The sequence below is a fragment of the Hyla sarda genome, chromosome 2, assembly GCF_029499605.1.
Source record: "Hyla sarda isolate aHylSar1 chromosome 2, aHylSar1.hap1, whole genome shotgun sequence".
Lineage (NCBI taxonomy): Eukaryota > Metazoa > Chordata > Amphibia > Anura > Hylidae > Hyla > Hyla sarda.
The window spans coordinates 18673654-18701115 of NC_079190.1; the positions used below are offsets into that span (position 1 = coordinate 18673654).

The 27462-nt window shown below is 44.3% G+C and overlaps 1 protein-coding gene across 13 annotated transcripts in view; it reads right to left on the bottom strand.

The window, feature by feature from the left end:
* The window catches only part of TENM4 (teneurin transmembrane protein 4), a 1400276-nt gene that overhangs the window by 1132581 nt on the left and 240233 nt on the right, over positions 1 to 27462 (bottom strand). For all 13 annotated transcript variants that reach the window (XM_056561274.1, XM_056561279.1, XM_056561286.1 and 10 more), the window contains exon 2: positions 3911 to 3999. The gene's annotated coding sequence lies outside the window, so the exon portion shown is untranslated. The remainder of the gene's footprint in view (positions 1 to 3910; positions 4000 to 27462) is intronic.

Consider the following 27462-nt stretch of genomic DNA (forward strand, 5'->3'; position numbering starts at 1 on the left):
CCCGGCTTTTCCTCATGATTGGTCAGGGTCTGAACACTCAGACCCCAACAGATCAAAATTTTTGATATAAAAAGTTTTTATTTAAAGAAACTGCCCATTTTAATATACACACTGTGTGGCACAAGAAATAGGTTGACATACATCTTCTGATGTTTACCTTGCAGCTTTGTTGTGTAGACTGGGGCAGAGTCCCAAGAGTCATCTCATTATTAATCTAGGGAAGAAAATAAGCATGGTCTGTTTTTTTTTAATTGTAGGTTAGCTAAACTATGTAATATTATTTAGCCAACTATACAGTGGTCCCTCAAGTTACAATATTAGTCGGTTCCAGGATGACCATTGTATGTTGAAACCATTGTATGTTGAGACCAGAACTCTATGGAAACCATAGTGGAAACCATAATTGGTTCTGAAGCCCCAAAAATGGAAAAAAGTGAGGATTAAAGAAAAATAAGTAGATAACTAATACAGAAAGCAAGTCCTTATATGTAAACGTAATAAAGATCTGCTGGGAGCTGTAAATTACTGTCTATGTAGAGGACAGGAGCTTCTTCAGGGTCCTCTACAGTGCACGCATTGTCCTTAAAAAAACTAAAATGGAGCTGCCCCCACCTGGAGCAGCTAACCCTGACACAGGTAAAGAGTAGTACAGAACATGTAATACCTCCCTGTACTGTAGGGGGAGCTACCAGACACCAGTCAGTGCATACACTTCAGTAATACAGGTAAAGAGTACAGAACATGTAATACCTCCCTGTACTGTAGGGGGCGCTACCAGACATCAGTCAGTGCATGCACTTCAGTAATACAGGTAAAGAGTACAGAACATGTAATACCTCCCTGTACTGTAGGGGGTACTACCAGACATCCAGTCAGTGCATACACTTCAGTAATACAGGTAAAGAGTACAGAACATGTAATACCTCCCTGTACTGTAGGGGGCGCTACCAGACATCCAGTCAGTGCATGCACTTCAGTTATACAGGTGTTGTACCAGTGAATGCCCATTCTGATTGGTCAGATCTTCCAGCCATTGACACGTTTCACAGATCCGGACTGTCTTTAGCATTGTATATTGAGTCTGGTTTCAAGTTGCAATGGTCCAGAAAAGACCATTGTATGTTGAAAATATTGTATGTTGAGGCCATCACTGTACTTGGCACAATTAGGCATTATATGGTATAATTATTTGCACATGGCACAACGTTGCACTATATGGCGACACAACATACCACAGAAGGCCTCATCCAATACAAGGCCGGCCCTGTTTAACAGAAATAATGGATTTACTTTTTTCAGCTGGAATCTTTAACTCCTTTCATTTTGAATAATTACTGATAATCATCTTGTCTTCTCCTTTACAGCCTTCATAACAAAGACAGCATAACATACAAGAGGAAAGAAACAAAGCCGCGACACATCGGATTGTTAAAATTATATCAAAAAATGTTAGCGGCAAGTGGGATTACATAAAGGGGTGATCTCAAGATGAGACAAAAGGAAGTCAGACCGGGACATGACAGGAAATGTACAATGGTGTGTGAAACAAGAAAAATAAATAAAAAACACACACACACACAAACAAAAAAAAAAGTAACAATTAAAAATTACAGAGGTATCACAGGTAAGTAGTTTTAGTTTTATTAACTCTGTAGAAGAGAAGATAAATATGTATAAAATAAAAATACATTTTTACTTTTAAAAACTTCCCTGAGTGGCGGCCATATTGCAGACTGTACTGTATAGACCGGGTATGTGAGCTTGCAATGGCAACTGCAATGTTTTGAAAAGAGTATTGTTCCCCTCCCAAAGAAAAAGGAGCAGGTGAGGCACTCCGGTCACTAAAGGGTTGATTTGGCCATAACAATGAAATGACTCTGCTGACGTTGTCTGAAGCTACACAGCAAAGCAGACAGTCAATGAAATCTTCCAATAATCTAGAATATTTCATCATTATTTGTCACAGCTGTTGAATTAATGAGCCTTCACTATGAACATAGAAAATCGTACCCAATCGTATTTCATGTTCCCTTGTATTACATAAACGTGACACAAAATTTCGGTGATGGTGGTAGGCTGGGAGGGGGCGGAGGAGGCTCAATTTGTAACTTTTGTTCCCAGTAATTTTAGGGAACATTTGATTGGTACATAATTTGTTAATAAACTTGAAGTACAGCCATTTGCAAAGAATTCCATTTGGGTCCATTAAGCATAATGATAATGCGGCACATAGATGCAAAACAAAATAAACTCATAAAAAGGGTGATTTCAGGTGATAACTCTTGCACAAAACATGCACATTTTGTTTTCCTATAAAAAATTTTTTTCTATTCATTCATGCATAAAGAAATACTACCATACAGTAACCACACATAAAATAAGTACGGTATGTACCCAGTGACCCCACCAGCAGAATAGTGAGTACAGCTCTGAAGTATAATACAGGATATAACTCAGGATCAGTACAGGATAAGTAATGTAATGTATGTACACAGTGACCTCACAAGCAGAATAGTGAGTACAGCTCTGGAGTATAATACAGGATATAACTCAGGATCAGTACAGGATAAGTAATGTAATGTATGTACACAGTGATCTCACCAGCAGAATAGTGAGTGCATCTCTGGTGTATAATACAGGATATCTCAGGATCAGTACAGGATAAGTAATGTAATGTATGTACACAGTGACCTCACAAGCAGAATAGTGAGTACAGCTCTGGAATATAATACAGGATATAACTCAGGATCAGTACAGGATAAGTAATGTAATGTATGTACACTGTGACCTCACCAGCAGAATAGTGAGTACAGCTCTGGAGTATAATACAGGATATAACTCAGGATCAGTACAGGATAAGTAATGTAATGTATGTACACAGTGACCTCACCAGCAGAATAGTGAGTACAGCTCTGGAGTATACTACAGGATCAGTACAGGATAAGTAATGTAATGTATGTACACAGTGACCCCACCAGCAGAATAGTGAGTACAGCTCTGGAGTATAATACAGGATATAACTCAGGATCAGTACAGGATAAGTAATGTAATGTATGTACACAGTGACCTCACCAGCAGAATAGTGAGTACAGCTCTGGAGTATAATACAGGATATAACTCAGGGTCAATACAGGATAAGTAATGTAATGTATGTACACAGTGACCTCACCAGCAGAATAGTGAGTACAGCTCTGGAGTATAACACAGGATATAACTCAGGATCAGTACAGGATAAGTAATGTAATGTATATACACAGTGACCCCACCAGCAGAATAGTGAGTACAGCTCTGGAGTATAATACAGGATATAACTCAGGATCAGTACAGGATAAGTAATGTAATGTATGTACACAGTGACCTCACCAGCAGAATAGTGAGAACAGCTCTGGAGTATAACACAGGATATAACTCAGGATCAGTACAGGATAAGTAATGTAATGTGTATACACAGTGACCCCACCAGCAGAATAGTGAGTACAGCTCTGGAGTATAATACAGGATATAACTCAGGATCAGTACAGGATAAGTAATGTAATGTATGTACACAGTGACCCCACCAGCAGAATAGTGAGTACAGCTCTAGAGTATAATACAGGATATAACTCAGGATCAGTACAGGATAAGTAATATACAGCTCTGGAGAATAGTATATCATGTAACTGTACTCCATTTTGACTGTATAATGGTAGTTAGGATGTGGCGTTTGGATACACACTGTATAATTAAAGCAATAAACTATCAGATTCAGGATGGTAAGTTGTGTCATTTGGACCAAAAATAAAAGACACAAGCATTAGTATTTCAGACACTTCTCTTGGACGGCCTTGAAATGCACCATCTACAAATAGACCATACAAATACATAACAAAATACGGCTTTAACCATATAATGTGTTAAACCATTATCTTACCTTACAATGAGCTTCTTGAATGTTCGGCCATGTTCTTCTACAAAACTGTATCCCAAGGCTGTCTATTCTGATGTCCCCTATAGAGATGCCTAAGAGCAGAGAAAAGACAGGACAATGGAGATTAGGAAAGGGGAAAAATACCTACAGCACAGTGATAACTTATTACAAAGAGGGCAGTATCATAGTAAATGCATTCTTATACATGGGTGGCATTATTATAGTAGATATATTCTTGTATATAGGAGCAGTATTATAGTAGTTATATTCTTGTATATAGGAGCAGTATTATAGTAGTTACATACTTGTATATAGGAGCAGTATTATAGTAGTTATATTCTTGTATATAGGAGCAGTATTATAGTAGTTATATTCTTGTATATAGGAGCAGTATTATAGTAGATATATTCTTGTATATAGGAGGCAGTATTATAGTAGTTATATTCTTGTATATAGGAGCAGTATTATAGTAGTTATATTCTTGTATATAGGAGCAGTATTATAGTAGTTACATTCTTGTATATAGGAGCAGTATTATAGTAGTTACATTCTTGTATATAGGAGCAGTATTATAGTAGTTATATTCTTGTATATAGGAGGCAGTATTATAGTAGTTATATTTTTGTATATAGGAGCAGTATTATAGTAGTTATATTCTTGTATATAGGAGCAGTATTATAGTAGCTGTTACGCCGAGCGCTCCGGGTCCCCGCTCCTCCCCGGAGCGCTCGCTACACTCTCGCTCCCGCAGCGCCCCGGTCGGATCCACTGACCGGGTGCGCTGCGATACTGCCTCCAGCCGGGATGCGATTCGCGATGCGGGTGGCGCCCGCTCGCGATGCGCACCCCGGCTCCCGTACCTGACTCGCTCTCCGTCGGTCCTGTCCCGGCGCGCGCGGCCCCGCTCCCTAGGGCGCGCGCGCGCCGGGTCTCTGCGATTTAAAGGGCCACTGCGACGCTGATTGGCGCAGTGGTTCTAATCAGTGTGTTCACCTGTGCACTCCCTATGTATACCTCACTTCCCCTGCACTCCCTCGCCGGATCTTGTTGCCATTGTGCCAGTGAAAGCGTTTCCTTGTGTGTTCCTAGCCTGTGTTCCAGACCTCCTGCCGTTGCCCCTGACTACGATCCTTGCTGCCTGCCCCGACCTTCTGCTACGTCCGACCTTGCTTCTGTCTACTCCCTTGTACCGCGCCTATCTTCAGCAGTCAGAGAGGTTGAGCCGTTGCTAGTGGATACGACCTGGTCACTACCGCCGCAGCAAGTCCATCCCGCTTTGCGGCGGGCTCTGGTGAACACCAGTAGTGACTTAGAACCGGTCCACTAGCACGGTCCACGCCAATCCCTCTCTGGCACAGAGGATCCACCTCCTGCCAGCCGGCATCGTGACAGTAGATCCGGCCATGGATCCCGCTGAAGTTCCTCTGCCAGTTGTCGCCGACCTCACCACGGTGGTCGCCCAGCAGTCACAACAGATAGTGCAACAAGGCCACCAGCTGTCTCAACTGACCGTGATGCTACAGCAGCTACTACCACAGCTTCAGCAATCAACTCCTCCGCCAGCTCCTGCACCTCCTCCGCAGCGAGTGGCCGCCTCAGGCCTACGACTATCCTTGCCGGATAAATTTGATGGGGACTGAAAGGTCTAAGGTGGCTTTCGTAGTCAGCCTCCTGTCTGGAAAAGCTCTGTCATGGGCCACACCGCTCTGGGACCGCAATGACCCTGTCACTGCCTCTGTACACTCCTTCTTCTCGGAAATTCGAAGTGTCTTTGAGGAACCTGCCCGAGCCTCTTCTGCTGAGACTGCCCTGCTGAACCTGGTCCAGGGTAATTCTTCCGTTGGCGAGTACGCCGTGCAATTCCGTACTCTTGCTTCAGAACTTTCCTGGAATAATGAGGCCCTCTGCGCGACCTTTAAAAAAGGCCTATCCAGCAACATTAAAGATGTTCTGGCCGCACGAGAAATTCCTGCTAACCTACATGAACTCATTCATCTAGCCACTCGCATTGACATGCGTTTTTCCGAAAGGCGTCAGTAGCTCCGCCAGGATATGGACTTTGTTCGCACGAGGCGTTTTTTCTCCCCGGCTCCTCTCTCCTCTGGTCCTCTGCAATCCGTTCCTGTGCCTCCCGCCGTGGAGGCTATGCAAGTTGACCGGTCTCGCCTGACACCTCAAGAGAGGACACGACGCCGCATGGAGAATCTCTGCCTGTACTGTGCCGGTACCGAACACTTCCTGAAGGATTGTCCTATCCGTCCTCCCCGCCTGGAAAGACGTACGCTGACTCCGCACAAAGGTGAAACAGTCCTTGATGTCAACTCTGCTTCTCCACGTCTTACTGTGCCTGTGCGGATATCTGCCTCTACCTTCTCCTTCTCCACTAAGGCCTTCTTGGATTCCGGATCTGCAGGAAACTTTATTTTGGCCTCTCTCATCAACAGGTTCAACATCCCAGTGACCAGTCTCGCCAGACCTCTTTACATCAATTGCGTTAACAATGAAAGATTGGACTGTGCCGTGCGTTACCGCACGGAACCCCTCCTAATGTGCATCGGACCTCATCACGAAAAAATTTAGTTTTTGGTCCTCTCCAATTGCACTTCCGAAATTCTCCTTGGACTACCCTGGCTTCAACACCATTCCCCAACCCTGGATTGGTTCACAGGGGAGATCAAGAGTTGGGGTACCTCTTGTTTCAAGGACTGCCTTAAACCGGTTACCAGTACTCCCTGCCGTGACCCTGTGGTTCCCCCTGTAAAGGAGATACTGGCCTCCAAAAAGGTCAGAGGAAAAACCTTCTTTTTGGTTGACTGGGAGGGCTGTGGTCCTGAAGAGAGATCCTGGGAACCTGAGGACAATATCCTAGATAAAAGTCTGGTCCTCAGGTTCTCAGGCTCCAAGAAGAGGGGGAGACCCAAGGGGGGGGGGTACTGTTACGCCGAGCGCTCCGGGTCCCCGCTCCTCCCCGGAGCGCTCGCTACACTCTCGCTCCCGCAGCGCCCCGGTCGGATCCACTGACCGGGTGCGCTGCGATACTGCCTCCAGCCGGGATGCGATTCACGATGCGGGTGGCGCCCGCTCGCGATGCGCACCCCGGCTCCCGTACCTGACTCGCTCTCCGTCGGTCCTGTCCCGGCGCGCGCGGCCCCGCTCCCTAGGGCGCGCGCGTGCCGGGTCTTTGCGATTTAAAGGGCCACTGCGCCGCTGATTGGCGCAGTGGTTCTAATTAGTGTGTTCACCTGTGCACTCCTTATTTATACCTCACTTCCCCTGCACTCCCTCGCCGGATCTTGTTGCCATTGTGCCAGTGAAAGCGTTTCCTTGTGTGTTCCTAGCCTGTGTTCCAGACCTCCTGCCGTTGCCCCTGACTACGATCCTTGCTGCCTGCCCCGACCTTCTGCTACGTCCGACCTTGCTTCTGTCTACTCCCTTGTACCGCGCCTATCTTCAGCAGTCAGAGAGGTTGAGCCGTTGCTAGTGGATACGACCTGGTCACTACCGCCGCAGCAAGTCCATCCCGCTTTGCGGCGGGCTCTGGTGAACACCAGTAGTGACTTAGAACCGGTCCACTAGCACGGTCCACGCCAATCCCTCTCTGGCACAGAGGATCCACCTCCTGCCAGCCGGCATCGTGACAGTAGCTATATTCTTGTATATAGGAGCAGTATTATAGTAGTTATATTCTTGTATATAGGTGCAGTATTATAGTAGTTATATTCTTGTATATAGGAGCAGTATTATAGTAGTTATACTCTTGTATATAGGAGCAATATTACAGTAGTTATATTCTTGTATATAGGAGCAGTATTATAGTAGTTATATTCTTGTACATAGGAGCAATATTATAGTAGTTATACTCTTGTACATAGGAGCAGTATTATAGTAGTTATATTCTTGTATATAGGAGCAGTATTATAGTAATTATATTCTTGTGTATAGGAGACAGTATTATAGTAGTTATATATTCTTGTATATAGGAGGTAGTATTATATTAGTTATATTCTTGTATATAGGAGACAGTATTATAGTAGTTATATTCTTTTATATAGGAGCAGTATTATAGTAGTTATATTCTTGTACATAGGAGCAGTATTATAGTAGTTATATTCTTGTATATAGGACAGTATTATAGTAGTTATATTCTTGTATATAGGAGACAGTATTATAGTAGTTATATTCTTGTATATAGGAGGCAGTATTATAGTAGTTATATTCTTGTATATAGGAGGCAGTATTATAGTAGTTATATTCTTGTATATAGGAGGCAGTATTATAGTATTTATATTCTTGTATATAGGAGCAGTATTATAGTAGTTATATTCTTGTATATAGGAGCAGTATTATAGTAGTTATATTCTTGTATATAGGAGGCAGTTGTATATTAGTTATATTCTTGTATATAGGAGCAGTATTATAGTAGTTATATTCTTGTATATAGGAGCAGTATTATAGTAGTTATATTCTTGTATATAGGAGCAGGATTATAGTAGTGATATTCTTGTATATAGGAGCAGTATTATAGTAGTTATATTCTTGTATATAGGAGCAGTATTATAGTAGTTATACTCTTGTATATAGGAGCAATATTACAGTAGTTATATTCTTGTATATAGGAGCAGTTTTATAGTAGTTATATTCTTGTACATAGGAGCAATATTATAGTAGTTATACTCTTGTACATAGGAGCAGTATTATAGTAGTTATATTCTTGTATATAGGAGCAGTATTATAGTAGTTATATTCTTGTATAGGAGACAGTATTATATTAGTTATATTCTTGTATATAGGAGCAGTATTATAGTATTTATATTCTTGTATATAGGAGGCAGTTGTATATTAGTTATATTCTTGTATATAGGAGCAGTATTATAGTAGTTATATTCTTGTATATAGGAGCAGTATTATAGTAGTTATATTCTTGTATATAGGAGCAGGATTATAGTAGTGATATTCTTGTATATAGGAGCAGTATTATAGTAGTTATATTCTTGTATATAGGAGGCAGTATTATAGTAGATATATTCTTGTATATATGAGGCAGTATTATAGTAGTGATATTCTTGTATATAGAAGGCAGTATTATAGTAGTTATATTCTTGTATATAGGATCAGTATTATAGTAGTTATATTCTTGTACATAGGTAGCAGTATTATATAATAGTTTTTTGCTTCTTGTACATAGGTGGCAGAATTATAGTAGTTATACACTGCTCTAAAAAATAAAGGGAACACTAAGACACTAAGATAACACATCCTAAATCTGAATGAATGAACTAATCGTATGAAATACTTTCGTCTTTACATAGTTGAATGCGCTGACAACAAAATCACACAAAAATTATCAATGGAGGTCTGGATATGGAGTCACACTCAAAATCAAAGTGTTGTTTAAGTGTTCCCTTTATTTTTTTGAGCAGTGACAGTATTATTAGAACTAGGTCTAGAATTGGAACTATTTCCATCTTTATTAGTATTGGCAGCTCGTACATAGTTTAGCATCAGTGAACACCGAAACAGAAAAACCTTCTCCTATACTAAAAAAAAGACCTGCAATGAATCTTTAATGTTCATGACTAGAATACGATGTCTTTTACCCCTCAACATCAGGTAATTAAACAAAATTTTCAGTACAAGTTTTTTTTCCTTTCTTAAATCCATATAAAAACATATATTGCACAATATGGGACTTGTCACGTTTTACGAGTCTATATCCATCAGATTTATTTTCCTCTCCTACTAAACGCTAATCCTTCCAGCTAATCATTTACATCCCATTTACAAATTCAGGATTAAGAAAACAGCTTGTAAACTACATAACATAGCTGGGAGGGGTGCGTGTTTCTCGAGACAAAAAAATACGAGTCCTGGTGGTCCACTTCTCTGAGTGCATACATTTCTTCTTAGCTCCGGGGTCTTGGATGGAAGTCGTGTTGTTGTAAAGCACGCTGGAGATGTCTGAGCGTATTTACTCATATTAGTCAGTAGATCTTATTTTCCACCCTAGGTAATGATGCTTCCCAAATTTTTGTTGTGAATAATGCAAGTCCCGAGGAAACAGATACATGTATACAAAACCACAGGAGCAAAAACTGTGATCATCTCCAAAAACGTTGACGATTCCCCCCCCCCCCCCCCCTTCTCCTTCCATCGGAAGAAACGGATTGTCTGTCATGTTAAGATCATAATTTATTTCTTATAGAGGTTGTTGATCTGAAGCCAGATAAGAACGCTGCTGGCCACGTCTGGCCAAGTGGAACGCTTTCAGAAATGAGTCGAGAATAAGTATTTATTTTAGTAAATGCCCCGATGGCCCATTGTGCCAAACGCTCCGAAGTAAGTGTTATGGATGCGACTGAGAGTAAAAGGAACTGGCTATAAATGGAGTTATACCGATTTAGAAATACTGGATTCAGAGATAAGCAAATAATGCAGAGTATTTTCAGCTCACCTCCCTTTTGGTCTTGCCCAGGTCCAAACTTGGTCACGCTTAAAGGGGTACTCCGCCCCTAGACATCTTATCCCCCTATCCAAAGGATAGGGGATAAGATGTCAGATCGCGGGGGTCCCGCTGCTGGGGACCCCCGGGATCTAGGCTGCAGCACCCACCTCAACGGCTTCCGGCAACGCTAGAGGCTTCGGATCCCGACCAGTCGAGCGGAAGAGCGTGACTTCACGACTCCGTCCCTCAATGCAAGTCTATGGGCGTCACGCCCCCTCCCATAGACTTGCATTGAGGGGCGTGACGTAACACGGGGCGGAGTCCTGACTTCACGCTCTTCCTTTGGAGAGGGGATAAGATGTCTGGGGTGGAGTACCCCTTTAAAGGGGTACTCCCGTGGAAAACATTTTTTTTTCTTTTAAATCAACTGGTGCCAGAAAGTTAAACAGATTTGTAAATGACTTGTATTAAAAAAATCTTGATCCTTCCAGTACTTTTTAGGAGCTGTATACTACAGAGGAAATGCTTTTGTTTTTTGGATTTCTCTTCTGTCACGAGCACAGTGCTCTTTGCTGACATCTCTGTCCATTTTTTGGAACTGTCCAGAGCAGGAGAAAATCCCCATAGCAAACCTATGCTGCTCTGGACAGTTCCTAAAATGGACAGAGATGTCAGCAGAGAGCACTGTGGTCGTGACAGAAGAGAAATAAAAAAAAAACTAAAGCATTTCCTCTGTGGTATACAGCCCGTAAAAAGTATTGGAAGGATTAAGATTTTAATAGAAGTAATTTACAAATCTGGTTAACTTTCTGGTACCAGTTGATAAAAAAAAAAAAAGTTTTCCACGGGAGTACTTCTTTAATACGAATGAGTAAAGAAAAGTAGGTAGGCGATCCAGCAATTCCATGTAAAATAGTAGACTTTATTCCAAACTATAAAACATATGAGACAACACTTCACCTAGTCGGCAACACACCCACAACCACCGGCCTCAGCCAATCAGACACTATCTCTCTGCTCACAGAGCAGGATAGTGGGGGCAGCTCTCAGAGAGGGAGCTGAAAGCAGAGCTGTAATAGCTGCTGGAAAATGTAGTATTCATTCTGAAGAGGAGTGGAAGATGGCAAAGATTATCAAGGGAAGACAGCAGGGGCCACAGGAGCCATGCATATCAGGCAGGATCATAAACATTTGCATTAGTGATTCCATATACACATGCTAAAGAAATGTTCCCCAACCAGGGTGCCTCCAGCTATTGCAAAAACTCCAACTCCCAGTCAAAGGCGGTCTGGCATGCTGGGAGTTGTAGTTTTGCAACAGCTGGAGGCACCTTGGTGGGGAAAACCAGTGACCTAAAGATTGCTAAATTCAGTAAAGCTGCTAAAAAAGCACTACCAAATGTCCATTCTTCTGATTCCTAAGCTTTAACCTACCAAGCTGTATTTAGGTAACTGTATTATATTGGATTTGCACAAGAAGTTTAGTAAAGTTGTTTCATGGAATACAGAGGTCTCATTCTTGCACTATGTAGATGTCGCTCAAATTACGCCATGAACGACGTAATTCCACTGTCACGATGCCGGCTGGCAGGAGGTGGATCCTCTGTGCCAGAGAGGGATAGCGAGGACCGTGCTAGTGGACCGGTTCTAAGACACTACTGGTTTTCACCAGAGCCCGCCGCAAAGCGGGATGGTCTTGCTGCGGCGGTAGTGACCAGGTCGTATCCACTAGCAACGGCTCACCTCTCTGGCTGCTGAAGATAGGCGAGGTACAAGGGAGTAGGCAGAAGCAAAGTCGGACGTAGCAGAAGGTCGGGGGCAGGCGGCAAGGTTCGTAGTCAGGGGAGATAGCAGAAGTTCTGGTACACAGGTTATTAAACACACAAAACGCTTTCACTAGGCACAAGGGCAACAAGATCCGGCAAGGGAGTGCAAGGGAGGAGACTAGATATAGCCAGGGAGCAGGTGGGAGCCAATTAAGCTAATTGGGCCAGGCACCAATCATTGGTGCACTGGCCCTTTAAGTCTCAGGGAGCTGGCGCGCGCGCGCCCTAGAGAGCGGAGCCGCGCGCGCCAGCACATGACAGCAGGGGACAGGAACGGGTAAGTGACCTGGGATGCGATTCGCGAGCGGGCGCGTCCCGCTGTGCGAATCGCATCCCCAACGGCCATGACAGAGCAGCGCTCCCGGTCAGCGGGACTGACCGGGGAGCTGCAGGGAGAAAGACGCCGTGAGCGCTCCGGGGAGGAGCGGGGGCCCGGAGCGCTAGGCGTAACAGTACCCCCCCCCTTAGGTCTCCCCTTCTCTTTGTCCGGTAACTGCCTCCCCTGGGATGAGGACACCGGGAAAGGATGGAGGGATTCCTCAACGGCAGGCAGAGCAGCAGGAGTAGGAATGGGGAGAGAGGGCAGAGGGCGAGACCTGGCACGGGGCAGTGTGACACCAGGACGAGGGCCATGAGGGGACACAGAGGCTTGCCTGATGGGACTGGGAGGGGGGGAGAGGCATTTCCTGTGGCAGGCAGAGTCCTTCATGACCTTAGGGGGACCGGATACAGGAGGAACCACAGGGTCACGGCAGGGAGTACTGGGAACCGGTTGAAGGCAGTCCTTGGAACAAGAGGGACCCCAACTCTTGATCTCCCCAGTGGACCAATCCAGGGTTGGGGAATGGTGTTGAAGCCAGGGTAGTCCAAGGAGAACTTCAGAAGTGCAATTAGGAAGGACAAAAAATACAATTTCCTCGTGATGAGGTCCGATGCACATTAGGAGGGGCTCCGTGCGGTAACGCACGGTGCAATCCAACCTGGCTCCGTTGACCGCGGAAATGTGGAGTGGCTTGACAAGACGGGTCACCGGAATGCGGAATTTATTCACAAAGGACTCCCGAATAAAATTCCCAGAAGCTCCAGAGTCCAGGCAGGCCACGGCTGAGAGGGGAGAGCTGGCTGAAGTAGAAATCCGAACAGGCACCGTGAGACGTGGAGAAGCCGACTTGGCATCAAGAGACGCCACACCCACGAGAGCTGGGTGCGAGCGTGCGTTTCCCAGACGTGGAGGACGGATTGGGCAATCCACCAAAAAATGTTCAGTACTGGCACAGTACAGACAAAGATTCTCTTCCTTACGGCGATTCCTCTCTTCCAGGGTCAGGCGAGACCGATCCACTTGCATGGCCTCCTCGGCGGGAGGCCTAGGCGCAGATTGCAGTGGAGACTGTGGGAGAGGTGTCCAGAGATCTAAGTCTTTTTCCTGGCGGAGCTCTTGATGCCTCTCAGAAAAACGCATGTCAATGCGAGTGGCTAGATGAATGAGTTCATGCAGGTTAGCAGGAGTCTCTCGTGCGGCCAGAACATCTTTAATGTTGCTGGATAGGCCTTTTTTAAAGGTCGCGCAGAGAGCCTCATTATTCCAGGATAGTTCAGAAGCAAGAGTACGGAATTGTATGGCGTACTCGCCAACGGAGGAATTACCCTGGACCAGGTTCAGCAGGGCAGTCTCAGCAGAAGAGGCTCGGGCAGGTTCCTCAAAGACACTTCGAATTTCCGAGAAGAAGGAGTGTACAGAGGCAGTGACGGGGTCATCGCGGTCCCAGAGCGGTGTGGCCCATGACAGGGCTTTTCCAGACAGAAGGCTGACTACGAAAGCCACCTTAGACCTTTCAGTAGGAAACTGGTCCGACATCATCTCCAAGTGCAGGGAACATTGCGAAAGAAAGCCACGGCAAAACTTAGAGTCCCCATTAAATTTGTCCGGCAAGGACAGGCGGAGGCTAGGAGCGGCCACTCGCCGCGGAAGGGGTGCAGGAGCTGGCGGAGGAGATGGTTGTTGCTGCTGTAGCTGTGACTGTACTTGCTGTAGTTGTGACTGGAGTTGCTGTGTCATGGTGGTCAAGTACGACAGCTGGTGATCTTGTTGCGCTATCTGTTGCGACTGCTGGGCGATCTGACGAGCTTGCTGGGCGACCAGCGTAGGGAGGTCAGCGACAACTGGCAGAGGAACTTCAGCGGGATCCATGGCCGGATCTACTGTCACGATGCCGGCTGGCAGGAGGTGGATCCTCTGTGCCAGAGAGGGATAGCGAGGACCGTGCTAGTGGACCGGTTCTAAGACACTACTGGTTTTCACCAGAGCCCGCCGCAAAGCGGGATGGTCTTGCTGCGGCGGTAGTGACCAGGTCGTATCCACTAGCAACGGCTCACCTCTCTGGCTGCTGAAGATAGGCGAGGTACAAGGGAGTAGGCAGAAGCAAAGTCGGACGTAGCAGAAGGTCGGGGGCAGGCGGCAAGGTTCGTAGTCAGGGGAGATAGCAGAAGTTCTGGTACACAGGTTATTAAACACACAAAACGCTTTCACTAGGCACAAGGGCAACAAGATCCGGCAAGGGAGTGCAAGGGAGGAGACTAGATATAGCCAGGGAGCAGGTGGGAGCCAATTAAGCTAATTGGGCCAGGCACCAATCATTGGTGCACTGGCCCTTTAAGTCTCAGGGAGCTGGCGCGCGCGCGCCCTAGAGAGCGGAGCCGCGCGCGCCAGCACATGACAGCAGGGGACAGGAACGGGTAAGTGACCTGGGATGCGATTCGCGAGCGGGCGCGTCCCGCTGTGCGAATCGCATCCCCAACGGCCATGACAGAGCAGCGCTCCCGGTCAGCGGGACTGACCGGGGAGCTGCAGGGAGAAAGACGCCGTGAGCGCTCCGGGGAGGAGCGGGGGCCCGGAGCGCTAGGCGTAACAGTACCCCCCCCCTTAGGTCTCCCCTTCTCTTTGTCCGGTAACTGCCTCCCCTGGGATGAGGACACCGGGAAAGGATGGAGGGATTCCTCAACGGCAGGCAGAGCAGCAGGAGTAGGAATGGGGAGAGAGGGCAGAGGGCGAGACCTGGCACGGGGCAGTGTGACACCAGGACGAGGGCCATGAGGGGACACAGAGGCTTGCCTGATGGGACTGGGAGGGGGGGAGAGGCATTTCCTGTGGCAGGCAGAGTCCTTCATGACCTTAGGGGGACCGGATACAGGAGGAACCACAGGGTCACGGCAGGGAGTACTGGGAACCGGTTGAAGGCAGTCCTTGGAACAAGAGGGACCCCAACTCTTGATCTCCCCAGTGGACCAATCCAGGGTTGGGGAATGGTGTTGAAGCCAGGGTAGTCCAAGGAGAACTTCAGAAGTGCAATTAGGAAGGACAAAAAATACAATTTCCTCGTGATGAGGTCCGATGCACATTAGGAGGGGCTCCGTGCGGTAACGCACGGTGCAATCCAACCTGGCTCCGTTGACCGCGGAAATGTGGAGTGGCTTGACAAGACTGGTACTGGTACACAGGTTATTAAACACACAAAACGCTTTCACTAGGCACAAGGGCAACAAGATCCGGCAAGGGAGTGCAAGGGAGGAGACTAGATATAGCCAGGGAGCAGGTGGGAGCCAATTAAGCTAATTGGGCCAGGCACCAATCATTGGTGCACTGGCCCTTTAAGTCTCAGGGAGCTGGCGCGCGCGCGCCCTAGAGAGCGGAGCCGCGCGCGCCAGCACATGACAGCAGGGGACGGGAACGGGTAAGTGACCTGGGATGCGATTCGCGAGCGGAGCCGCGCGCGCCAGCACATGACAGCAGGGGACGGGAACGGGTAAGTGACCTGGGATGCGATTCGCGAGCGGGCGCGTCCCGCTGTGCGAATCGCATCCCCAACGGCCATGACAGAGCAGCGCTCCCGGTCAGCGGGACTGACCGGGGAGCTGCAGGGAGAAAGACGCCGTGAGCGCTCCGGGGAGCAGCGGGGGCCCGGAGCGCTAGGCGTAACATCCACTTCTACATTTACTCCGAAAAATGATTGAAAACATGGCTGGTCACGGCAATGGAGATGTTGCGCCTACATCAGAAGGCTACATGATTCCTGTGGGGGATGAACTGGAGGAGGATGATGAGGGGCAGAGCGGAACACAGTTTACGGTGGATGAGATGGCCGGTGTTTCTGGTCATTGGACAGGAGGGGAGGAGCAGGAGCAGCCATAGGAGCTGGAGGAGCCAGAGGAGCTGGAGGGTTATTACGAGGGAGGCGAGACAGAGGACCCAGACACACCGTGGCAGTATGCAGTGGAGATGGAGGCAGGTAGTCCCAGTGAGTCACTGTCACAAATGGCACGATGCATGCTGAGTTGCTTGCGTAGTGACCCCCGAATTGTCAAAATGTGTCAGCGCGATGACTTCTGGATCTCCACCTTATTAGACCCTCGCTACCGGCCCAGAATGGGGGCCTTTTTCACACCCACTGAGAGAGAGGACAAACTGACCTACTTCAGGGAGCTTCTACGTAGTCGGTTGGCCCATGCCTATCGGCCACATGGTAAATCCACTCGCAGGTCTGACTTGGGGGGCCCTCTGCGCTCACCTTCCACTGCCACGGCTGCTGGGGAGGGGAGGGGTGGCAGGAGCAGTACCGGCTCAATCAGCAGCAGCCTGAGTCTACAGTCGCTGATGAGTAGCTTCCTGCAGCCTCATAGTGAAGCTACTCATCAGCAGCAGGTGGACATGGAGCAGGACCTGAACCAGCAGGTGGTGGCTTACCTCGACATGACCCTGCCAACAACCGTTGAAGATCCGCTGGACTTCTGGAAACTTTTCAGGAAAATTCGGCGAATCGGCCGAATCGAATTTTTGAAAAGTTCGCTCATCTCTAACAGGTACGATTCAAACTGCTTTGGTAGTTTAAACATGGAGTTCTAATTTCTGCAACAATAATAGTTGAACTGTTAGTTTTGATAAATAAGGCTGGAAGAGTTTTAAATATAAAACATAATAAAATAAAAAAAATTATTCTACATACTTCCATTTCCCAAAAATCTGCATCATTGGTGTGAACATGTGCGACCTATTAAAATGTAATCTTACTTATCCCACGCTGTGCGTGCTGTGCCAGAATGATGTTTACTTCGGCCACCTAGCCTCCCAAAAATCAAAAATGTCATATGTATCCGAAAGTGGTGTAAATAAAAACTACAGCTCACTCCGCTAAAGAAATAAATAAACGATCCCTCACACAGCTCTGGAGATGTAAAAATCCAAAATGTTAATTATAAGAAATGAAACATGAGAAGAACAGTATAGAGTGGATAACAATGTAATTGTACTGAGCCATAGAATACGACTTGAGGAAACGCTTTACGGCACAAAACAAGTTGTCGTTTTAACCTCCGTACACACATCTACCTGCCGTGCGTATGGAAACGCCATGAAATTAAAGTGCGGCTACTTCTATCTTCACGCAAATGGGGGAGTGCGACTACTTCATTCTTTGGAATATATTCATAAAGTATCTTTAACAGCCAGCACAGTCTAACACTAAAGCATTCAGTACCAGGATACAATTATCAGGTGTCTTCGTGGCTAATTTCCTTAAAGGGGAACTCTGATGGAAAACATATTTTTTTAAATCAACTGGTGCAAGAAAGTTAAACAGATTTGTAAATTACTTCTATTTAAAAAAGAATGTATCCTTCCAGTAGTTATCAGCTGCTGTATGCTCCAGAGGAAGTTGTGTAGTTCTTTCCAGTCTGACCACAGTGCTCTCTGCTGCCACCTCCGTCCGTGTCAGGAACTGTCCAGAGCAGGAGAGGTTTGCTATGGGGATTTGTTCCTGCTTTAGGCAGTTTCTGGCAGGGACAGAGGTGGCAGCAGAGAGCAACTGTGGTCAGACTGAAAAGAACTACACAAATTCCTCTGGAGCATACAGCAGGAACAAGTACTGGAAGGATTAAGATTTTTTTAATAGAAGTAATTTACAAATCTGTATAACTTTCTGGCACCAGTTGATTAAAAAAAATATATATATTTTCACCGGAGTACCCCTTTAAGACAGTGCCTCCGGTTTCTTTCACTGGTTTAAAGGGGTACTCCGCCCCTAGACATCTTATCCCCTATCCAAAGGATAGGGGATAAGATGTCAGATCGCCGGGGTCCCGCTGCTGGGGACTCTGGGGATCGCTGCTGCAGCACCCCGCTATCATTACTGCGCAGAGCGAGATCGCTCTGTGCGTAATGACGGGCAATACAGGGGCCGGAGCATCGTTACGTCACGGCTCCGCCCCTCGTGACATCACGGCACGCCCCGTCAATACAAGTCTATGGGAGGGGGCGTGGCAGTTGTCACGCCCCCTGCCATAGAATTGCATTAAGAAGACGGGCCGTGATGTCATGAGGGGCGGAGCCGTGACGTAACGATGCTCTGGCCCCTGTATCGCCCGTCATTACGCACAGAGCGAACTCGCTCTGTGCAGTAATGATGGCGGGGTGCCGCAGCAGCGATCCCCGGGGTCCCCAGCAGCGGGACCGCGGCGATCTGACATCTTATCCCCTATCCTTTAGATAGGGGATAAGATGCCAGGGGCGGAGTACCCCTTTAATAGAATAACGTTATGATGTTCCACAAGGTGAACCTGGAGGGGGAGTAGATAAGGTCCCAAGTCCCCCAACACTAGTGTAAGTTGCTATTTGCGTATACTCCTTGTTTATTACGAACTATATGCTAGTGACACAAGAAAAACAAAAAGAAAGAAAGAAAAAAAAAGGAGGTATTTTAAATTGATAATGGATCCAGCATGTCACCCAGTCAGAGGCTATATGCCCAGCAGAGGTGAGTGGATACGAATGTTAGGCTCAGAATGTGTGTCAGGGTCCCATCTGAATGAGGCCACCTTTTGATCAAAAAGTGCGCTAATAGCCTCCATTTTTTGACCAAGAGTGCTGCTGCAACCTTCTTTTTTTTGTTTATTCTAGTGACACCTTATGAGTTGGAGTGCTGGAATCTGTTTTTGTTTCTGTTTTACCGTACGGCCCACCCATAGCACTCTTGCCAGTTCCATGCCCAATGCTGTTGCAGAACATTTCAGTACACAGCGGACAATTGTTCTGCAGTCAGTGAATCAGCAGCACCTGCTGTAATAATTCCCCAGCTGCTCCTCTGCCTGTGGCACTGTTCACCACGAAGCAACATGATTATATATATATATATATATATATATATATATATATATATATATATATTAGGGAGGTGGTGATGAAGGCTGTAGGGGCTAATCAGAGGTGATAAAATCACTCAAGGGGGAAGTGGGGTTAGAGCTCAGCTACAAAATCCAGCCATGCCTCTTCAAACAGCATAGGATGGGGCATCGTTTTGGGAGAGAGGGAGGAGCCAACGAGCTGCCAAGACAACAAAAAATTTCCTGTCAGTAGAGAGAGAGGAGCTGCTAAGACAAAACCACATTGACAATGAAAGGACTACACAACTTCCTGTCAGAAGAGAGGCAGGAACCAGGGGCTGCTGAAACAACACCCCACTGGCAATGAGGGGACTACACATCCTCCTGTCAAAAAGAGGGAGGAGCCGGGTAGCTGCAAAGACAACACCACACTGACAAAGAGTGAAGTACACAACTTCCTGTCAGTAGAGAGGAAAGAGCAGGGGAGCTTCTGAGACAACACTACACTGACAATGAAAAAAAGTACACAACTTCCTTAAGGGGTATTTCAAGCAAATACATGCTTAAGTCAGTACAATTTGTGATAACACTATATTAGTAAGTTATATATCTTGGGGTGATACTTTTATTTAAATACAATTTTCTGATACCAGAATAAGTTCTTGGGTCCCAATGCAAAATTTATAATGGGGCCCGATCTATTACAGGCTATTTCTAGGACATTTTGTGTAGCAGATTGGCTTTTGCGGCCCCCTAATGCACCAGGGCTCAAGTGCAACTGATAATACACCCCCCCCCCCCCCCTATAGTAAAGGTAATTGCTATTTCTATAATTGTATTTAAAGTGATGATCCATAATAGGTGAAACTGCTTCAATGGAAGCGGCTAAATAACAACCTCAGAGTGTTCTTGTTGTTCTCTAGTAGTATAGAAGCGACAAATGACACACGTGTAGGTAGCGTGGTGTTACTAGAGGTCAGATTTGTGATTGGACAGGTGGCGTGGGCTGTGAAGCGGTGAGCCACATTGTCTCCACTACACCCACTCACAAGCAGATCCCACAGGTTGCCAAGAAACAGCAGAGAAACCAGGGAAAGATATCAAATCTGCTGGAGACAAGGTTGGTCGGGTAACAACGAAAAAACACGTGCAACGTGTTATGTCATTGAAAGCACCTGTTACCGCCTGAAAACAACAAAAAAAAGGCTATTTTCAGAGGAGACATCTGGTTTAGTGTAACCCTGATAGACCCCATCAGTATGCTGCTGCTCATGTATTTTCTAATGCACAAAATAAAGGGAATCACAGAGCGAAGATAAAAAATATGAGGTCCCTTTCTAGAGACTAGAAAAACACCTGGAACAAAAGGTGGACAACCCAGAGCCACACAAGGTCTCCTGATTTATTTATTTTTTTTTTTTTTAAGCCCTTATCCAGTTTTTTTGACCATTGAGCTCAGGGGTAGATGGATCATTGAAGCACTTTCCCAGTGCCTGAGGGACCATGGCCAGGAGGGGTCTATAGCATCGTGAAACATATAGCAGTTCTGCATACACATTTACTCTTTGCTGTTTTCCAATCATTAAAGGGGTATTCCAGGATTTTTTTTATTTGACTATGCTACAGGAGCTCTTGCGTACCGACAGGACTAGTAGTGGATCCTTTAGACCAGAGAGGCGATGGCGCGGGTTGTCCTGGAGGACCGGTTCTAAGTAGTTACTGGTCTTCACAAGAGCCCGCCGCAAAGCGGGATGGATTTGCTGTGGCGGTAACTACCAGGTCGTATCCCCCAGTAACAATTCGACCTCTCTGGCAGCTGATATGGCGTGGCACACAGGGAGTAGGCAGGAGCGTAGTCGGACGTAGCAGAGGTCAGGGCAGGCGGCAAAGGTTCAAGGGCGAGCAATATAGCACAATAGGGAACACTTTCTCAAAGGCACAAGGGCACAAAGATACGACAAGGGCAGGAAGGGGCAGGTTACATTTAGAGGGAAGTAGCCAGAGGTCAGGGACCAGCGCACCAATCAATGGCGCGCTGGCCCTTTAAATTTAAAGAAGGCGGCGCGTGCGCGCCCTAGAGAGCGGGGCCGCGCGGCGGGAGGCAGAGACTGACGGCGCAGGGAGCGGAGAGCCAGGTAAGACAGATAGGGACGCGGCGCGTGAGCGGGGACCAGCCGCCACGGCAGCCGCGTCCCTGAAACAAGGGAACCCTTGCTCCCGGTCAGCGCGTCTGACCGGGAGGCGCCGGGATCCCGAGGAGGGAGGCCGAGGGAGCGGGCGCTCCGGTCCGGGGGAGGGGACCGGAACGCACGCTGTGACATAAAGTTAGTGTAGTTCATAATATAATATCTGTACCTGTGTTTAATGGTGGTCTCACAATACTTCTGTGATTTTTGCCGCAATGTTTATTTTTAACAGCATTCAAAAGGAGTGTTGTCTCAGGTTTTCCCAGGTTGCAATGCGGCACAAGATATTAAATCACCAGTCAGGTGTTCAGAGGGAGTTTGTCTGCTTCAATAGGTGGAGCGACCACTGGGTGGGAGTTCATTCTGCAAAAATGATCAACAGCTGGAGGCACCCTGGTCATAAAATACTGGTCTATTGCATTGAAGAGATCACAGCTGTGTTTCAATGGGTGGGGTGGCTGAAGTGTGGGAGGGAGAAAAGTGACCTCACACTTACAAACAAGGAACTATAGAATTTGTAGTTTGAGAGAACGAACTCCAACATGAAATAGCCAGTTCACAAAAAGTTATGGTAATCTCACAACATAGTAATTTAGCCCCAAGACAAGCGCAGGTCCTTCCTAAGCATGCCCATTACTGTCTGGCAGGTAAATACTAAAATCACCTAATGGTGGAGAACCCCTTTAAGATGGACATTTATAGATAATGGAGGTAAAGAATATTATACATCTCCTGTATATAGTGATATGGACTATGCTGGTATAACCTGGTATATACTGTATATAATTATATATGTGCAGCTGGTATAAGTTATATATCTCCTGTATATAATGATATGGACCATGCTGGTATGACCTGGGTATTCACTGTATATAATATATATATATATATATATATATATATATATATATATATATATGTATATATAGATAGAATACATACATAAATGTGCAGCTGGTATAAATGTATATAATTATATATGTATTATCTCATCATATTCTCACTATTCAGTTGCTCAGAATCTATTTTGACACCATGAAGTGTTTGGCTGTTAATGTTCAGTATTTTATCTCAGGAGGCAGTGTAGCACCTCAGAGACAGGGATGATGTGCCCGCAACTTCAATCCCATACCACAAGGACATCAGCAGAGGACAGAAGGTGCCCAAGGTCCAACCTTGTCACCCAAGGTCCGGCTAACACTCGTCACAATTCAAAAGACCTTTTATAATTAAAGTAGGTCATAAATGACAGAAATGTTAGGCCGCAGAGAGAGAAAATGGCCTAATGGACATGATGTGACAAGACGGGGGATGACAGTTGCTGCGGCAGGATCTTCCACCAGGGATATTGTATATTGAAAGATAATGAAAAGCAAAACTTCTACCCTTCAAAAACTTTTTAAACCTTTACAAAATCCTATAGAACAAAAAAAAAAAAAATAATAATAATACTGCCCCCTATGTACAAGAACATAACTACTATAATACTGCCTTCTATGTACAAGAATATATCAACTATAATACTGCCTCATATATACAAGAATATAACTACTATACTACTGCTCCTATGTACAAGAATATACCTACTATAATACTGCTCCTGTGTACAATAATATAACTACTATAATACTGCCCCTATATACAAGAATATAACTACTATAATACTGCCTCCTATATACAAGAATATAATTACTATAATACTGCTCCTATATACAAGAATATAACTACTATAATACTGCCTCCTATTTACAAGAATATAACTACTATTATACTGCTTCTATGTACAATAATATAACTGCTATAATACTGCTTCTATGTACAATAATTTAACTACTATAATACTCCCCCTATGTACTAGAATATAACTACTATAATACTGCTCCTATATACAAGAATATAACTACTATAATACTGCCTCCTATATACAAGAATATAACTACTATAATACTGCTCCTATATACAAGAATATAACTACCATAATACTGCTCCTATGTACAAGAATATACCTACTATAATACTGCTCCTATGAACAATAATATACCTACTATAATACTGCTCCTATGAACAATAATATAACTACTATAATACTGCCCCTATATACAAGAATATAACTACTATAATACTGCCTCCTATTTACAAGAATATAACTACTATAATATTGCTTCTATGTACAAGAATATAACTGCTATAATACTGCTTCTATGTACAAGAATATAACTACTATAATAATGCCCCTATGTACAAGAATATAACTACTATAATACTGCTCCTATATACAAGAATATAACTACTATAATACTGCTCCTATGTACAAGAATATAACTACTATAATACTGCATCCTATATACAAGAATATAACTGCTATAATACTGTCCCTATGTACAAGAATGTAACTATTATAATACTGCCTTCTATGTACAAGAATATATCTACTATAATACTGACACCTATGTGCAAGAATATAACTGCTATAATACTGCCCCCTATATACAATAATATAACTACTATAATACTGTCTCCAATATACAAGAATATAACTACTATAATACTGCTCCTATATATAAGAATATAACTACTATAATACTGCCTCCTATATACAAGAATATAACTACTATAATACTGCCCCTATATACAAGAATATAACTACTATAATACTGCCTCCTATGTACAAGAATATAACTACTATAATACTGCCTCCTATATACAAGAATATAACTACTATAATACTGCCTCCTATATACAAGTATATGACTACTATAATACTGATCCTATATACAAGAATATAACTACTATAATACTGCTCCTATATACAAGAATATAACTACTATAATACTGCTCCTATACACAAGAATATAACTACTATAATACTGCTCCTATATACAAGAATGTAACTACTATAATACTGCTCCTATATACAAGAATATAACTACTATAATACTGCTCCTATATACAAGAATATAACTACTATAATACTGCTCCTATATACAAGAATATAACTACTATAATACTGTCTCCTATATACAAGAATATAACTAGCTTGTTTTTAACAACATTTAGAGATATCCTTTATAGTAAGCCCCATAGACACAAGCAAACTAGAGTGAAACTGTCCTATTAAGATAAATGGAAAAGGTGTCTTGCCATGCTCTGTGACCTACAGTAGTTCAGTAATATCCTACAGTTATCAATTACACCATATACTTCCATATGTCACCTTTAGGCTCACTGACATATTTTCTATTTTGGCTTCATGTTGGGAGTTTTAAAACTTTTTTCCTTAATATTATTGAGAAATGTAGAAGTGAATTTAAATATTCTGAGAAAAATGTAGATTTATGAATGAGATGCACAAAAATGTTGACACCGTCAGTTTCTTTTTCTCTGTAAGCGAAGAAATGTTCTATTTGGAAACTGCATTACATGATTCAAAGAAAAAAAACTAAAGCAATGCAATTCAATAGTGTCACAATCTGTTCAGGACACCCGGGGGTGGAACCACACAATTTACTTTCATTGCAAATACAACTAGGTAAATTAAACAAATGTTAGTCACGGGAAGGTGCGCTCACTAACCACTTAACGCCCACCTGTATGTGACAGCTATTAAGGAACCTATTTGGTTGTGTAGTAAAGAAGTTGTACGGTCTTATTGGGTGTCAGATTAAATAACGTCGTCTATATATTTGATAAATAGTTACACACAGAGCCTGGATAAATAGCCCCATATCCTTCTCAGTAGTACTAAAGCTATTTAGTGTCAACCTAAATTGCTATACATAAGTCTAAGATAAAGGTTGCCATATGGTTTCTTAATGAATAATGCCATAAAGTGCTGAGAAAGTTCTGTATAGTAACCAGCAAGATGAATACTGACATATAGTTTCCTTACAGTGCCATACAAAGCCTAGATGGAAACATACGGTTGGTCAAAATAACTAGAGTATTTTTACCCAATCTAGTTGAACTCTTCCTGACATACTTGCCATCAGTCGCACTGCCCCGTTTTCTAAGTCAAAGCTTGACGCGAAGGACAGACGAGCATTTTGTAGAGTTTTTGCCAAGAACATAGAACTATGACTGCTCAAATAACTGCAGAGTTGAAAGCAAGTTTAAGGGCATCAGTACTTTTGGCTACAATTTGACTAATCGCTTGTCTATCCTTCACATCAAAATTTGTCTTTTGACCACAGCTACTTCTGTTTGCAGATGTTTTGCTGGTCTTGGCATATTGAGATGTGAGCATGGAAACAGTAGATCCCAACACACCTATCAACTAAGAAACTCAGGTCTACTACACCCCTTCCAAAAGTGCACTAGCAAACATTCCCCTTTGGAACTTTGTCAGGCCTGACATATCACAACCGTAAACAGAGTTTTAGAACAGGGGGAGTAACAAGGTTTATTCACAGAAATATAAGCTATGTGACCAACAGGAAAAAAAAAGGATGTCACTGGTGATGGCAGCTGTGTAAGTGTTCCTCTTGATTCATTCAAGTGTTCATTCATGTAAAAATAAGGGGGAAGCGGGTTCTAGTTAATTTGCCTAAACCTCTAGTCCCCTATTTTCAAACAGCACCATATAGTTCACAAACAAAAACTGCCATGTATTGCCCAGATAAATAGCAATTTATAAAGCCAAGATAAATAGTGACTTATAAAGGCCAGATAAATAGTGACATAATGCCCTTAGAAATAGGGGGTTAACAGTGCACAGATAGGGACTTATACTGCCCAGATAAACAGTGACTTATAATGCCCAGATAAAAAATTTTGTGCCAGATAAATCTTATGTACAGATAAATAATAACTTATTGATTTATAATGCCCAAATAAATAATGACTTCAATTGGCAAGATACATATTGACTTTTAATGCACATATAAATAGGGACTTAGGATGGGTTCACATATGTCCGGCATCCGGCATAGGTTAACTCAGCCTAAATCTCGACGCAACTGATGCCACAACTGATGACAACTTGTCATCAGTTGTATGGCATGCGGCGTCCATTGTTTCTGGGCAACGGACAGGGGAACGCAGCAAGCTGCGTTCCCCTGTCCGGTGCCCTACGGCATGTCCAACCATCCGGCGTCAAAATTGAGATGCTGGACGATTGTGAACTGTCCCATTCAAATGAATGGGATCAGTTCTAGCATCAGTTTCCCTCCGGTGCACGCCGGAGGGAAACTTTGCCAGACGACTTATATATGTGAACCCAGCCTTACAGTGCCTAGATTCTGCCCAGATAAATAGTGACCTATAGTGCCCAGATAAAGAGACTTATAATGCCCAGATAAATAGTTATTAATAGTACTCAGATAAATAGTGACTTGTAATGCCCAAATGAACAGTGACTAATAGTGACCAGATAACTAGTGACTGTTAGTGCCTAATAAATAGTGACTTATAATGCCCAGAAAAATAGTGACCAGATAAATAGTGACCAGTAGTGCCCAGATAAATAGTGACTAATAGTGCCCAGATAAATAGTGACTTATAATGCCCAGATAAACAGTGACCAATAGTGCTCACATAAATAGTGACTTATAATGTCCAAACAAATAGTAACTTATAGTGCCCAGATAAATAGTGACTTATATTGGCCAGATAAATAATGACTTATAGTGCCCAGATAAATGGTGACTTATAATGTCCAAATAAATAGTGACTTTTAATGCCCAGATAAATAGTGACCAATAGCGCACAGATATATAGTGACTAATGGTGCCCAGATAAATAGTGACTTATAATGTCCAAATAAATAGTGACCAATAGTGCCCAGATAAATAGTGACTTGGACATATTGGACAGATAAATAATGACTTATAGAAGGGGATCAAAACCTGTCCAGAGGAAAAGTTGCCCAGTTACCCATAGCAACCAATCAGATCGCTTCTTTCATTTTGCAGAGGCCTTGTTAAAAATGAAAGAAGCAAGCCGATTGGTTGCC